Here is a 13054-nt window from a genome sequence, read left to right as displayed (position 1 = left end):
TATGAACTGATATAGAGTGAAATAAGCTGAACCACAAACAATGTATGTAAATGAAAAGATTTCTAAAGGAACCTCAATTCCAAGTAAAGTGGTTAAAAAAAAAGGAAAAAAAAACAAAATCCTGTAGATATAGGTGGAGGACTACCATATGTATACATCCAGGAATAGTCTTTGTGTCAGAGGTTTTTGCTTAATTATTTTTCTTTGTCTTTAGAGAGTTCAATCTAGAGGGGGTAGGAAATGAAAGCATTCATTATTACAAGTACCAACATGGGGCTAAACACTGGGTCTGCAAATTCAAAAGCAAGCCATTACCTTTCATTAGAGGAGTTTCTATGCTAACAGGGTGCACACGAGGCAGAAAGGGGTGTAGGAGTCATGTTTGGAAGAAGTCCCAGAGATGGCCTATGGAGAGTGGGGGGGGGGGCGGTAAGGGGAACACATCAGGGTAGATAAGATGGCTAGGACAGAATACTAAGCATGGCCCTACTCAATACAATGATCCATTACAATTCCAAACTCATAACAAAACATGCCATACACCCCTGGAGACAGAACTGATGAGCTTTAGGTACAGGCTGAAGCACACCTTGCTTTCCAACCCCCACCCTACCTCCCCCCAACACGCTAATGTGGAACTGTTTACATGACTTCATATGTATAATGGGTATTTGAATTTCTTGCTTTCACAATGGGTGAGGGACAAGGTGGAAGGAGGTAGAGAATTTGGAAATGAAAATAATTTTAAAAATAAAAGGAATACTGAGCATGGCTTGGGCAAGATATACATATAGAGAGATATATATAAGGCCCATCTACCCATATAAGACAGCAGCATAAAAGTTATACCTAGAAACTTGGCAGAGCCCTAATGAGCTCCTAGATAACTTTTCCACAATCAATTTGCCAGATTAGCTAATTATTACTGTGAGAACATTTGGCTCTGAAGGGACGGGGATAGGAGGGAACCATATCAGCAACAAGCTGGGAAAGGGTGAGAAAAGAGTGGCAAAATCAACAAATGGGGGCACCTAAGTTGAGGCAGTCCAAAAGGTGCAGCCCATCATTTTGAGTAGTAGGGCTAGGGTTGGAGGAGAGTAGCTGAAGAGCCCCTACAACACTCTACTCAGTTCCAAGGCTAGTAAATCACTGTTCCTAGAATGTAAAACCTTTGCCAAGCAACGAGTGTTGGCTGGTGTAAGCAGTGAATCTGGTATTAAGAGAGAGCCTGTATTCAAAGCTTGACTCTGACACTGATGTGATCCTGGGCAAGTCAAGTCTCTCTGAGCCTTGGTTTCCTCATCTTTATGATCTTTAAAAATACTTGTACTGTCTTGGGGAACTCTAGGAAAAAATGTTTTGTACACCTAAGAGTACTCCATAAATGTGAATCATCATTAAGGAGATGGACTTAAAACACAACTCCAGGTGAATTTGTTTATACTAACCACAAGGGTCAGGGAATGAGCTTTCCAAGGGCTAGACTTCCTCTCCCCTCCCCCCCCCAATAGTGTGCCTACCCACTCCTCTTTCTGCTGCCATTAATAGACCCCATCCATCTATCCTTTTATGGCAACTCCCTGAAAAGAAATAAGAAAAAAGAAATATGAAATGAGACTAGAAGGAAACAAACAGCCAATTAGCTTGAGTTCAAGCAAGTAAGTTATGCCAAACATCTCACCAGTTACTGGATCCCATTTTCTACTTGAAAAGAAAAGAATTTATAACATTTCAGGCTTTAAGTGATACCTCATTATTCCCTGGACCGAATCCAACCCCTGTCCAACAAATAGAAAGGCTCTCTCTCCATCACCTGGTCCCACCTGCCCTGCCCAACGTCATCATCTCTCCCCAAGTCTGTTTCACTTAGGCCAGGTCTGCTTCTTGAACACACCACAGCTATCTCCACCTTGATGACTTTGCTTATATTACATTCTAAATCCTTTGACCCAGAATAAGAGATTTCTCTACTTAACTGCAATGTAAACTCCTTTAGGGTAGGGAATAGGTCTTACATTTCCTTTGTACTCAAAGAGGTATCTAGCATAGTAATGGATACATAATAGATACTCAATAAATAACTACTCAATTTAATTTAATGGAACCATTAAAAAATTGGAGGCATAAGGGGACAGAATAAGCATTTATATAGCACCTACTATATGTGTGCCAGCATTCTGCTAAGCACCTTTCAGATATCTCATCTGATCTTCAAAAAACCCTGCAAGGTAGGTATTGTTATTACTTCGCCACCCCCACCCCCAATTTTACTGCTGAGGAAACTGGGGCAGATAGAGGTTAAGTGACTTACCCAGAGTCACACTGCTAGTAAACGTCTGAGGCCAAATTTGAAGTCAGATCTTTCTGACTCCAGGCCTACTGCTCTATCCATTATGACATCTGGCTGCTTCTAAGAAGGCATAAGTCTTATCCCTGATTTTCACTTTAGAAAAGGCAACATATAAAACTGTCCAGGGTAGGACAAAAGGGAGAAGGGGAAGTGAAATAAGCACTTATATAGAGCCTACTATGTGCCAGGTCCTGGGTTAAATGCTTTTTATAATATTAACTTTTTGATAAGAACAAAGTCTGTCACTTTGCAGGCATTCAATTGGGGAATGGCTAAACAAATTGTAGTACATGAATATAATGAAATATTACTGTGTCTTAAGAAATGACACATACAAAGAAGCATGGATGAAAAGATCTGTATGAGCTGATGCAGAGTAATGTAAGAAAAAAACAAACAAGTGAATGCCATGTAATTATGACTAAGCTTGGCTCCCGTGGTAAGAAAATGCAGTTCTTTGCAGTGGTAGAGGACAAACGCCAAACAGTCCAACTTGTGTTGGGTCAGCTTCTTTTTTTCATTCTTTATTACAAGAAATGAGGGCTCTATTTGTAAATAAAAGTAATATAAAGGCAAAAGATACCAACAAAATTAAAAAACAAAACCAAGAGAGACAGCAGTATCTCACACCATATGTGCAAGAAGTTTCTCAACTGCCTTTCGACCTGAAACAGGGATAAAATTTTTCCTCGAAGAATAATGATTCTAGAGCCCTTTTTAACACCATGGTTGTTGGAGAAGCCCGAGAGGGAAAAGAAACTTTCTCAAGATACAAAGTACAACCAGCACAGAATGGATACCCAATCTGTTTATTTATATATAAAACAACTACAAAACATGAGGCTGGTTGCCTTAAACCACACAAAAACAGTCTTATTATTCTACAACTGATCATCATATTTGTCAAATAAAATACATGTAAAACTTTGTAAACCTTAAAGTTCTATATAACAATTTCAGAGCCATACTTCATGCATCTGGATTCCAAAGTGTTTGACATGAAATGTAACATCCACATAGAATCAACACTGCAATGCACAGTAGGTACAGAAGGGAGAAAAAAAGTGTGCCACTGGGAGGACTGGGCAAACTCCTTGGTTTCTGTCCCAAATGCACCCAAATGAGAAAGCTAATAGGAATGCTACCCCAGCACTCTGCAGAAGCCATTTGATAAATACGGATAAGCCCACATTCCAAAGGTCGATAACCTCTTTAGTCCCAAATTTTTTTCTTTTTACATTTATTATCTCTCCCCTACTGAAGTAAAAAGAAAATCCTCATAATAAATATGCACAGTCCAACAAAAACAATTTCCAACTTTGACGCTGCCCAAAAATGTGCAATTTTGCTTTTTAAGTCCATCCCCTCTCTGGGAAAGAGATGGGCAGCACATTTGTATCCCCAGTCCTCTGGACTTATGGTTTATCATTACATTGGTTGTAATTTTGATAATCATCATATAAACTGTTCTACTTCTAATCACTTCATTCTCAATGAACTGATAGAGTCCCTCACAGTTTCCTTTGAAACTTTCCACTTATTCATTTCTCACGGCATAATAATATTCCACTACATTCATATACAACAATCTGTTCAGCCATTCTCTAATAGGTGAGTTCACACTTATTTTCCATTTTGGCTACAAAGAGGTGCTGTAAATATTTCAGTACACATAGGACTTTTTCCTCTCTCTGATCTCTGTGGGGTATAAGTACAGTAACATATATGTGGTCAAAGGGCATACATACAGTTTGTTAACTTTTTGGGTACAGTTCCAAATTGTTTTCCAGAATGGCTGGGCCAATTCACAAGTCCACCAACACGACATTAAAGTGTCAAGTTTTTTCCCACAGTTCCTCTAATATTTGTCATTTCCCATTTTTGTCATGTGGAACCTCAAAATTGCTTTAAATATTCATTTCTCAAATTATTATTGATTTAGAGCATTTTTTCATATGGATGTTGATAGCTTGGACATATTCCGTTGAAAAATGTTGGTTCCCAAGAGGACTTTGTACACAATAACAGCCACGTTATGCAATAAACTGAACCCTTCTCGGCATTACAAGGATCTAAGACATCTCCAGAGGCCTCGGGATGGAAAATGCTGTCCACATCCAAAGAAAGAACTATGGAAGTCAAATTGCTATCACTTATTTTTACCTTCTGTTGAGTTTTGTTTCATCTTTCTGATGATTCCTCCTATTGGTTTCAATTTTTACTTACAACTTCACTAATGTGAAAATATGTTTAATAGGAATGTAAATGTAAAGCCTATATCAGATTGTGCGCCGTCTTGGGGAGGGTGGGGGGGAGGAAGGGGCAGAAAAATTTTCAACTCAAAAGCATATGGAAGTGATTGTTGATAAATCAAAATAAATTAATAAAATTTAAAAAAAAAAGAAAGAAAAATGTTGGTTCCTACCCTTTGACCATTTATCTATTGTTTTGTCCTTCCTTTTCAAAGAAGAGTACTGATATCACAGGGTGATATCTTGATTTGATTGGGATTTAAACAAGGCAGAGTTTCACGAAGTTGTCAGCTTCACTCTCTCTACCAGAGTTATGGAAGTCCAGTGGCAAGACAAAAGTCAGGACAGCTGGTGATGACCCGGGGTTGCAGTGGATGACCTTGGTGTCTTTGACATCTGACCACACTTTAAGTGCTCCACACCACCTGCTCCAGGCACCATCATGGCCATTGGAAAAAAATATTCTCACCTGCCCATTCCACGGGGGAAGTCTTCACATGCTTGGGATAGACATCCCCCTAACTCACTGACAGCTATAAGGCCTGTCAGTTACCCTCAACCTGGTTTACCCCATCGGCCAAGATGGTTTTACCAAGGTGTGGCTGCTGAAAATCCTACGATTTCTTGAGAGCTGGGGGACAGGTAGATACCAAATGTGGATGAGCACCCCTAAAAAGGGCTCAGCAAGTCCTCACACCAGAGGTGCTAGTCCTTTCTGAACACCCCTACACCCAATGTCTTGACCTACCCATGACCAATTAATATTTCTCCTATTTTTAGGTCTATCTTTTCACAAAGAGTGGTTTATACAGTTCCTGAGTGTGTCTTAGTAGACTGTCTCCCAAATATTTTAAAGTTTCTGTAGCTACTTTAAATAAAATTTCTCTAAGTATACCTGCTGGGTTTTATTGGTAATATAAAGAAATGCTCATAATTTATGTGGATTTACTTCATAGACTATAACATTGTTCAATTTAATGTTTCAATTAATTTTTGGTTGACTATGTTTTTCTAAGTAAATTTCCATACCTACAAAAGGCAATAATTTTGTTTCCTCTTTGCTTACTACCTTTATTCCCTCAATTTCTCTTTCTTATCTTATTGCCATAGCTAGAATTTCTAGAACTATGTTAAATAGTGATGATAATGGGCATACGGCTTTACACCTGATGCTCCTGGAGGGGAGCTATAACTTTTCTCTATTACATATGTTTGGTCTTAATTCTTGGTAGATAGTATTTAACATATTAAGGAAAGATACACTTATCTTTTTATGTGTTTCTATGCTTTCTAGTGTTCTTTAAAAAATGAATATTGAATTTGTCAAAAACCTTTTCAGAATCTATTGGCATAATCATGTAGTTTTATTATTTATGTCAATACGGTTTATTATATTTATAGTTTTCTCTATGTTAAATTAACCCTGAATTCTAGGCATAATTCCAAATTGGTCATAGTGTATAACCATTCTAACATGTTGTTTTAAGCCTTTTTGTTAATTTTTTTATTTAAAATTTTTATATTAATGTTTGCAAGGCATATTGGTTTGTAGTTTTCATTCTCTGCTTTGTCTTTCCCTGGTTTAGCTGATAAATCAAGACCATATTTGTATCATTGGAAGAGATTGGAAGGTTTCCTTCTTTTCTTATTATTACAAACAGTTTATGTGATATTGGAATTAGTTGTTCTTTGAATAGAATTTGAATGTTTGATAGAATTCACTTGCAAATCCATCTGGTCTTGGAGTCTTTTTCTTCAGGAATTCATTTATTTTAGCCCCAAGCTATATTAGTAGTGGTAAATGATATTCCCATGTATTCCACAATCAGGATGTAGGCAAATGAGACACCATTTGTAAAGCACTATAAAAATAGCAGCTATGATTACTATTATTATAAATATCCCTGATGCTATTAATATTCAGAGGGAGCATATGGAGATATCCCTCTTCCCCTCCCCCCAAAGTCATGATGGATTAAGACCCTCCAAATCAGTTGGGAAACAGTAGAACTGAGTTGTAGATATACTAGAGGTTGTCTAGAAAAGTTTCAGAAAATGAAGATATGTCTGTGCTATGTAAGTGTATTGGTGTTGTTTGGGGGTGGAGGTGGGGAATGTGGAATTGTAGGGAGGAAGTCCTGTGCTCTTTAGAGAAACTATAGTTTTGGAAGGGGAAATAGGGGTGAAATCATAAGAAGCAAAAACAGCTTAGGGGAACTGAACTCTATGTAGACACCCAGAAAATAGCAATGAAATTTTCTCACACCCTCCTCTATCACCTGGGTCCTGGGTCATTCTCCAATGTTCTCTATTACTCAGAGGGTTATAGTTTGCAGCTGTTTTTGTGCTACTAAAAAAAAAAATTAGCAGTGTAAATAATGGTCAGTCATCGAGTAAGCCTTTTTATACTGCTGAACCCTGGAATGGGCAGGGGAATTGAACAGGTGAGAGCTGAAAAAAGATAAGTGAGAGAATGGATTGGGGTAAGAAAAGAGATGAACATGGAAAGAAATAGTAATTCCACTGAGCATACTAAATAGCAATGTCACCATTCACTGACTATACAACAATGTGGGACACTACACTAGAAAAACTAAGCTGAATATCCACTTTCAACCTCTCTACTGTGGTCCCATAGCTCTCCTCCTTTTTGTACCTAGATTCCTTGAGAAAGCCATCTACAATAGGTACTTGCACTTCCTTTCCTGTCACTCTCTTCTTCACTCTCTACAATCTGACTTCAGACTACATCATCAACTGGAATTGCTCTCTCCAGTTACCAATGATTTTTCAAGTCTCCACATGTAATGGTCTTTTCCTCTATCCTCATGTTTCTGGACCTCACCATCACCCTCTTCTCCTTGAAACTCTCTTCTCCCTAAGTTTTCTTGACACTGCTCTCTCCTGGTTCTATTCTTATCAGTCTGACCTATCATCCAGGTCATGCCCACTAATTATGGGTGCCCCTCAAAGTTCTGCCCTAGGCCCTCTTTAATATTTTGCTTGGTCATCTCATCAGCTCCCAAGGGTTCAATTATCATCATAATGACATAGTAATTAAACTGTGAGCTCCTAGAGAGCAGGGAAAAGCTCTGGCCTTTGTTGGTATCCCCAGAGTTTAGCCCAAGCGCTAGGCACTTAGCAGGCTCTTAATAAATGCTTGTTAAACGACTACTTTAGATTGTATTATATAGTTCAAGTCTCTTAAAGATAATAAAGGAATGTGGAAGAGCAGAAGGACAGTTCACTCAGCTGTCTACATATGGGTGGTTGATTCCTTAGAGCAGGGAAGGGGTCTTAACTTTTTTTGTGTTATGGAGCCCTTTGGCAGTCAGATGAAGCTGATGGACTCTTTCTCAGAATAATGGTTTTAAATAAAGGAAATGCTACATTTTAGAGAGGTTAGTGGAAATAAAGATGTAATTTTTTTTTCCATCTAAATTCACAGATCCCTTTAAATCTGTCCACAGACCTTTTGAGGATCCACATACCCAGGTTTAAAAGATCATCTGTGCCCATCAATTGGGGAATGGCTGAACAAGTTGTGGTATATGAATGTAATGGAATACTATAGTGCTATAAGAAATGATGAGCAGGCAGACTTCAGAAAAACCTGGAAAGACTTGTATGGACAGATACTGAGTGAAGTAAGCAGAATCAGGAGAACATTGTACACAGAAACAGCCACACTGTGCAATGACTGACTTTGATAGACTTGGCTCTTCTCAGCAAGGCAAGGATCTGAGACAACTCTAGAAGACTCAGGATGGAAAATGCTATCCACATCCAGAGAAAGGACTATGGAGTCTGAATGCAGATGGAGAGTGTCTGTTCTCCTTTTCCTTTGTTGTTCGGTTTTATTGCTTCAATCTTGTGGTTCCTCCCATTAGTTCTAACTGTTCTTTAAATCATGACTAATGGAAAATATGCTTAATATGAATGTATGAGTAAAGCCTATATCAGATTGCATACCATATGGGGGGCTGAACATAGGGGGAGAAAATGTAAAACTCAAAATCTTATGGAAGTGAATGTTGAAAACTAAAAATAATTATGGAAAAAATAAATAAATAAAAAGACCACCTGTTTTAAAGTGGAAAGGTAGGGTTTTTTATTTACCTGATCAAGTCACTCTATTCCATTTAAATCAATCATTCAGTCAATAATCATTTATTAAACTCCTACCAAGTACTAGGCACTGTGCTAAGCACTGGGGATAGAAAGGCAATCCCCACAATCACAATCTAATGGGAGACAACATGCAAACAACTATGTACAAACGAGATAAAATGCAGGATAAATTAGAGATAATCAACAGAGGGAAGGCACTAGCCATTGAAGGGGCTGAGAGAGGTTTCTTGTACAAGTTGAGATTTTTAGTTGGGACTTGAAGGAAGCCAGGGAAGTCAGGAGAGAATACTAGAGATGGGTGACAGCTAGTGAAGACATACACAGTGGGGAGATGGAATGTCTTGTGAGAGGAAAAGATACTGAGGTGCCTGCCAACTCAAGAGATTTTGTGAATTGTGGTTTAAAATCAAGAACTACGTAAGTTTTCAAAGATAGTTTCAGTTCCTAAATATTTACCCAATAATGTAATAAACATAGGCAGCTAGGTGGTACAGTAGACAGAGTGCCAGGCCTGCAGTCAGGAAGACTCATTGTCTTAAGTTCAAATCAGACCTCAGACACTTACTAGCTGTGTAACCCTACGCAAGTCACTTAACCCTCTTTGCCTCACTTTCCTCATCTGTAAAATGAACCGGAGAAGGAAACAGCAAATCACTCCAGTACCTTTGCCAAGAAAACCCCAAATGGAGTCACCAAGAGTCAAAACGACTGAACAACACACTAAGGTAACACATTAGCTAGAAAAATCCCTTTCTGGGCAAGGTAATGGGTTTTTGGTATGGAGATGAGTACTTAGCAATGCCCCCCCCAAACTTTATTTCCTTCTAGTACTCAGTAAATGATGTGCATTATTTATGATTAAAATATTCTGACTGATAATGACAAGTCTAGGTCAAGGTGCGCTGCTCAGGCTTTTCATACAATAGCTCAGAAAAAAGCCAGAGAATAATGAATCATGAACAACTCTCTCTGGGCAACTAGAATCAAACTGTATTCTCAACAGGAACTATTTTTATGTTTTACTGTAAAGTTACTTTGTCCCAAACTGGCAACCACTTAAATATTTAAAAGCATGACCATCTCCATGTCCTTATGTTCCTTTCTTCTAACTGCAGATCCCGAGGACAAAGTCCCCCAACTCTGGTCAGAGGCCATGTTGCTTCTGAATTCCTTCAACTCTTAAAGCCTCAGTGAAGTTGTATGATTTCACTCGTTTCCTCCAGGAGAACCAAAATCTATTGCAGCAACACCCCACTCATATCGGGGTGCTGGTGCAGGCAAGCACAGGCCAAGATGTGAAGGAAATGGCAACCTTTCTCAGTTTCTTTCATCTTAAATTATATGGAAGTGTTTTGTGTTGTTTTTTTTAAAGTTCCTTCTCTTAATTGGTCACATAATACAGTGGTAAGATTGCCAAACAATCCGAATCACACATTGGCTTTAGACTAAGGGTGAAGTCCTTGGAATTGAAATGGCATTACACAGGAATTATGTTCAGATATTCCGAGGAAATCTGGTCACATCCCAAGGTTCTTCTATAAATTATCAAACAAGTATAGAAATGGACATTGGAGTGAGCTTGGCATTCCAGTAAGATCCCTGAAGAGGAATCACTGGGGCAGCCAGAGGAAGGGATGGGAATAGTGGCCATGGCCTAGGGCCTCTTTGCCATCTCTTCACCAGGTCAAGGACCTTGACCTTGTAAGCTTCAAAGGGTTTGAACCATGTTGGACTTCCCATTTTCCCACTGGTATCCTAGTATCACCTCCAGATCAGCTGACAGAGGTATCTGAAGCCAAGAACAGACTGAATATCGATTCACAATTTCACAAGGAGCCTAGCAAAGGCAAAAAATGCCTAAGGGTGATTTTTTTTGAGCACCCACAAAAAGGAAGAAAGGATTTCCAGGAGCCAGAAATTGTGAGCTAACCCCTTTGCCACATATGTTTCTTAAGCCTGAGCCTATTTTCCCTTGAAATCTGTATGGGCTTATGGGAAAGTGTCACAGACTTTGGGGGAATATTTTGTACCAATTGTATTTATTGTACCACCTTGGTAAATACTTGTTTCTAAAAGCTACTTAAGGCTGGCTGAATAAAGTGACTTTCAATTGATAATCTTGAAGAGAAGCACACTGATGGGGGGACTGACCTGGCTGAATTAGAGAATCACTTCCTTAACTCCTTAGTGAGTACACCTAGAACCCTAAAGGGAAGATGTGGCCTTGTTCTGGGGAAACAAGACTTATCTGTGAGAGTGAGAGCTGGGATAAGGATCCTCAGAGGTTATATGGGCAAAGAGATCAAGATTATAGTTTTAAACAATTCTACCTATGTTCAGGAACTCCCCTAGGGACAACTGTTGGTTATCATTTATCCCAGAATTTGGGTGGAATGATAACTACCCAGATTGGAAATGACAAAGGAATCTAAAAATAATAGAAGAGAGAAATCTTTCATTAACTGTGTAGTCTTACAGATTAAAAGTTAAAAGTTAGGCTAACATGTTAGGCTTTCGATGAAACAAGTCATCATTTCAAAGTCCCAGATCCAGAAAAGACAGGCAGTAAAGAAATGAGCAGGAGGAGGGAAGGAATGAGTCATTCTCCTAGCAGAACCCTGCAATGCCAAACTTCCTCTCTGATACTAGGAATCTTGTGGTCCTAACAGGAAATTTATCAAAAATGCATTGTCTTTCAGACACACACAAAAAAAGTGAATTAGCTGTTTTTTGTTTTGTTTTTGCCCTAGTTGTATTAGATTTGTACTGACTCATCCATATTCTTTTTAAAGTCAGTTTCCCCTTGTGATCACACTGTGGGTATGCATTTGCAAGATAGACAGATGAAACCAGAGAGTCAGTTTATGGCCAGTATACAAAGTAGTTCTCAATCTTTTTGGTCTTGGGACCACCTCTAATACTCTTAAAAATTATTAGGGACCCACCCAAAAATGCTTTTCTTAATGTGGATTATATCTAGAAATATTTGCCTAGTAGAAATTAAAATAGCATTATTATGAAAATAGTTTTGACTTCAAAGATCTCCTAAAAAGAATCTCAGGGCACCCCTGCCTTGGGGGTGGGGGGCCAACAGGGAGGTCCTGGACCACACTTTGAGAACCCTCATAGGATATAGCTAATTGTATGGCTCAAACCTTGATCATTTCAATCTAAACAAATAACCTAGCCACTTGAAAAGCCATGTAGCAATGATTTCAGTGGGATCTTCATACTTTAATTGTGACAACTACTCTGCTGAAATTAGTATTGGACCATCCTGGCCAGGAGCAAAGCAACATGGACAGAGAACTATGGGGATAAAGGTGCCTAGCAATGAGCCCATATGGCGTTCTGAGCAAGACAAGTCAGAGGTGCAATACCTCCTATTATTGTTATTTCTCTAATAACCACTAAGCTTGGATGTCCAGAGGAAGATACAGAATATATTTTGACTGAGTAAAAATGATGACTGACAACTCAAGAGGAATTGAGATTCAAATCTCAAATTTTTCAAGTTTTTCATGTGAAACATTTTAAGCATTTCAGACACCAGGAGGAAACCGAAATAGCCTCAATATACAAAAGTAACTGAAATGAAGAAAAAAAGAAGTAAAAGTCATGCATGCCCCTTTTCTCAGTCCCCGGGACAGCACATTAAGAATAGATTTTAGAATGGAAACTGAAAGTTCTGACAACCAGATCCTTGCATGGACTTATACAGTACAATTAGGTGGCTTCTGGTTACCTTCATAAGCTAGTAAGCTTAAAACTGTACTAAGACATTTGGAACAAGCTGTACCTAGACTGAAAGTTTAATTTGGTTTTTTATCGAAACATCAAGACTCCACAGAAGCACAAAATACCGTTTTCCCTGCAGAGATTTTTTTTCCTCACACGAAGAAACACATTTTTCCCCTTTGAGCCCTGACAGATTAGGTACCATTACTAATAGAAACCTGGTTTTCAAAATGCAACAAAAGACTTTAATGGTTTCTATTTAGCCCCCATAACGTTTCAAATACCTAATTCTCATCAAGAATGAAAGTTCTTAATGAGTCATTACCCACATTGAAAATGCAGTACACCTTTGCACGAGGAAATGGCAGTCGTGCATAAAGCCCTGGACTTGGGGGGCAGGAAAATCTGGGATCCATCGTCCCACCTCAGTACCTTAGTAACTGTGTGACCCTGGGCAAATGACTTAAATCTCTGGGCTTTTTCTCCCTTACAAATAAAATGAAGGGATTGGATGTGATAACTTATTCCCCCTCCAGCTCTATATCTGTCGGCCTATGAATGTGGTTTTATTCATTGTGGTTAC

General features: G+C 38.8%; 1 protein-coding gene across 5 annotated transcripts in view; it reads right to left on the bottom strand.

Moving 5' to 3' along the window:
- The window catches only part of RUBCN (rubicon autophagy regulator), a 70342-nt gene that overhangs the window by 40810 nt on the left and 16478 nt on the right, over nucleotides 1-13054 (bottom strand). The window lies entirely within an intron of this gene.

Source organism: Phascolarctos cinereus, unplaced genomic scaffold, assembly GCF_003287225.1.
Source record: "Phascolarctos cinereus isolate Bilbo 61053 unplaced genomic scaffold, phaCin_HiC Scaffold_726;HRSCAF=1367, whole genome shotgun sequence".
NCBI lineage: Eukaryota > Metazoa > Chordata > Mammalia > Diprotodontia > Phascolarctidae > Phascolarctos > Phascolarctos cinereus.
This window is presented reverse-complemented; position numbering and strand designations above follow the sequence as displayed.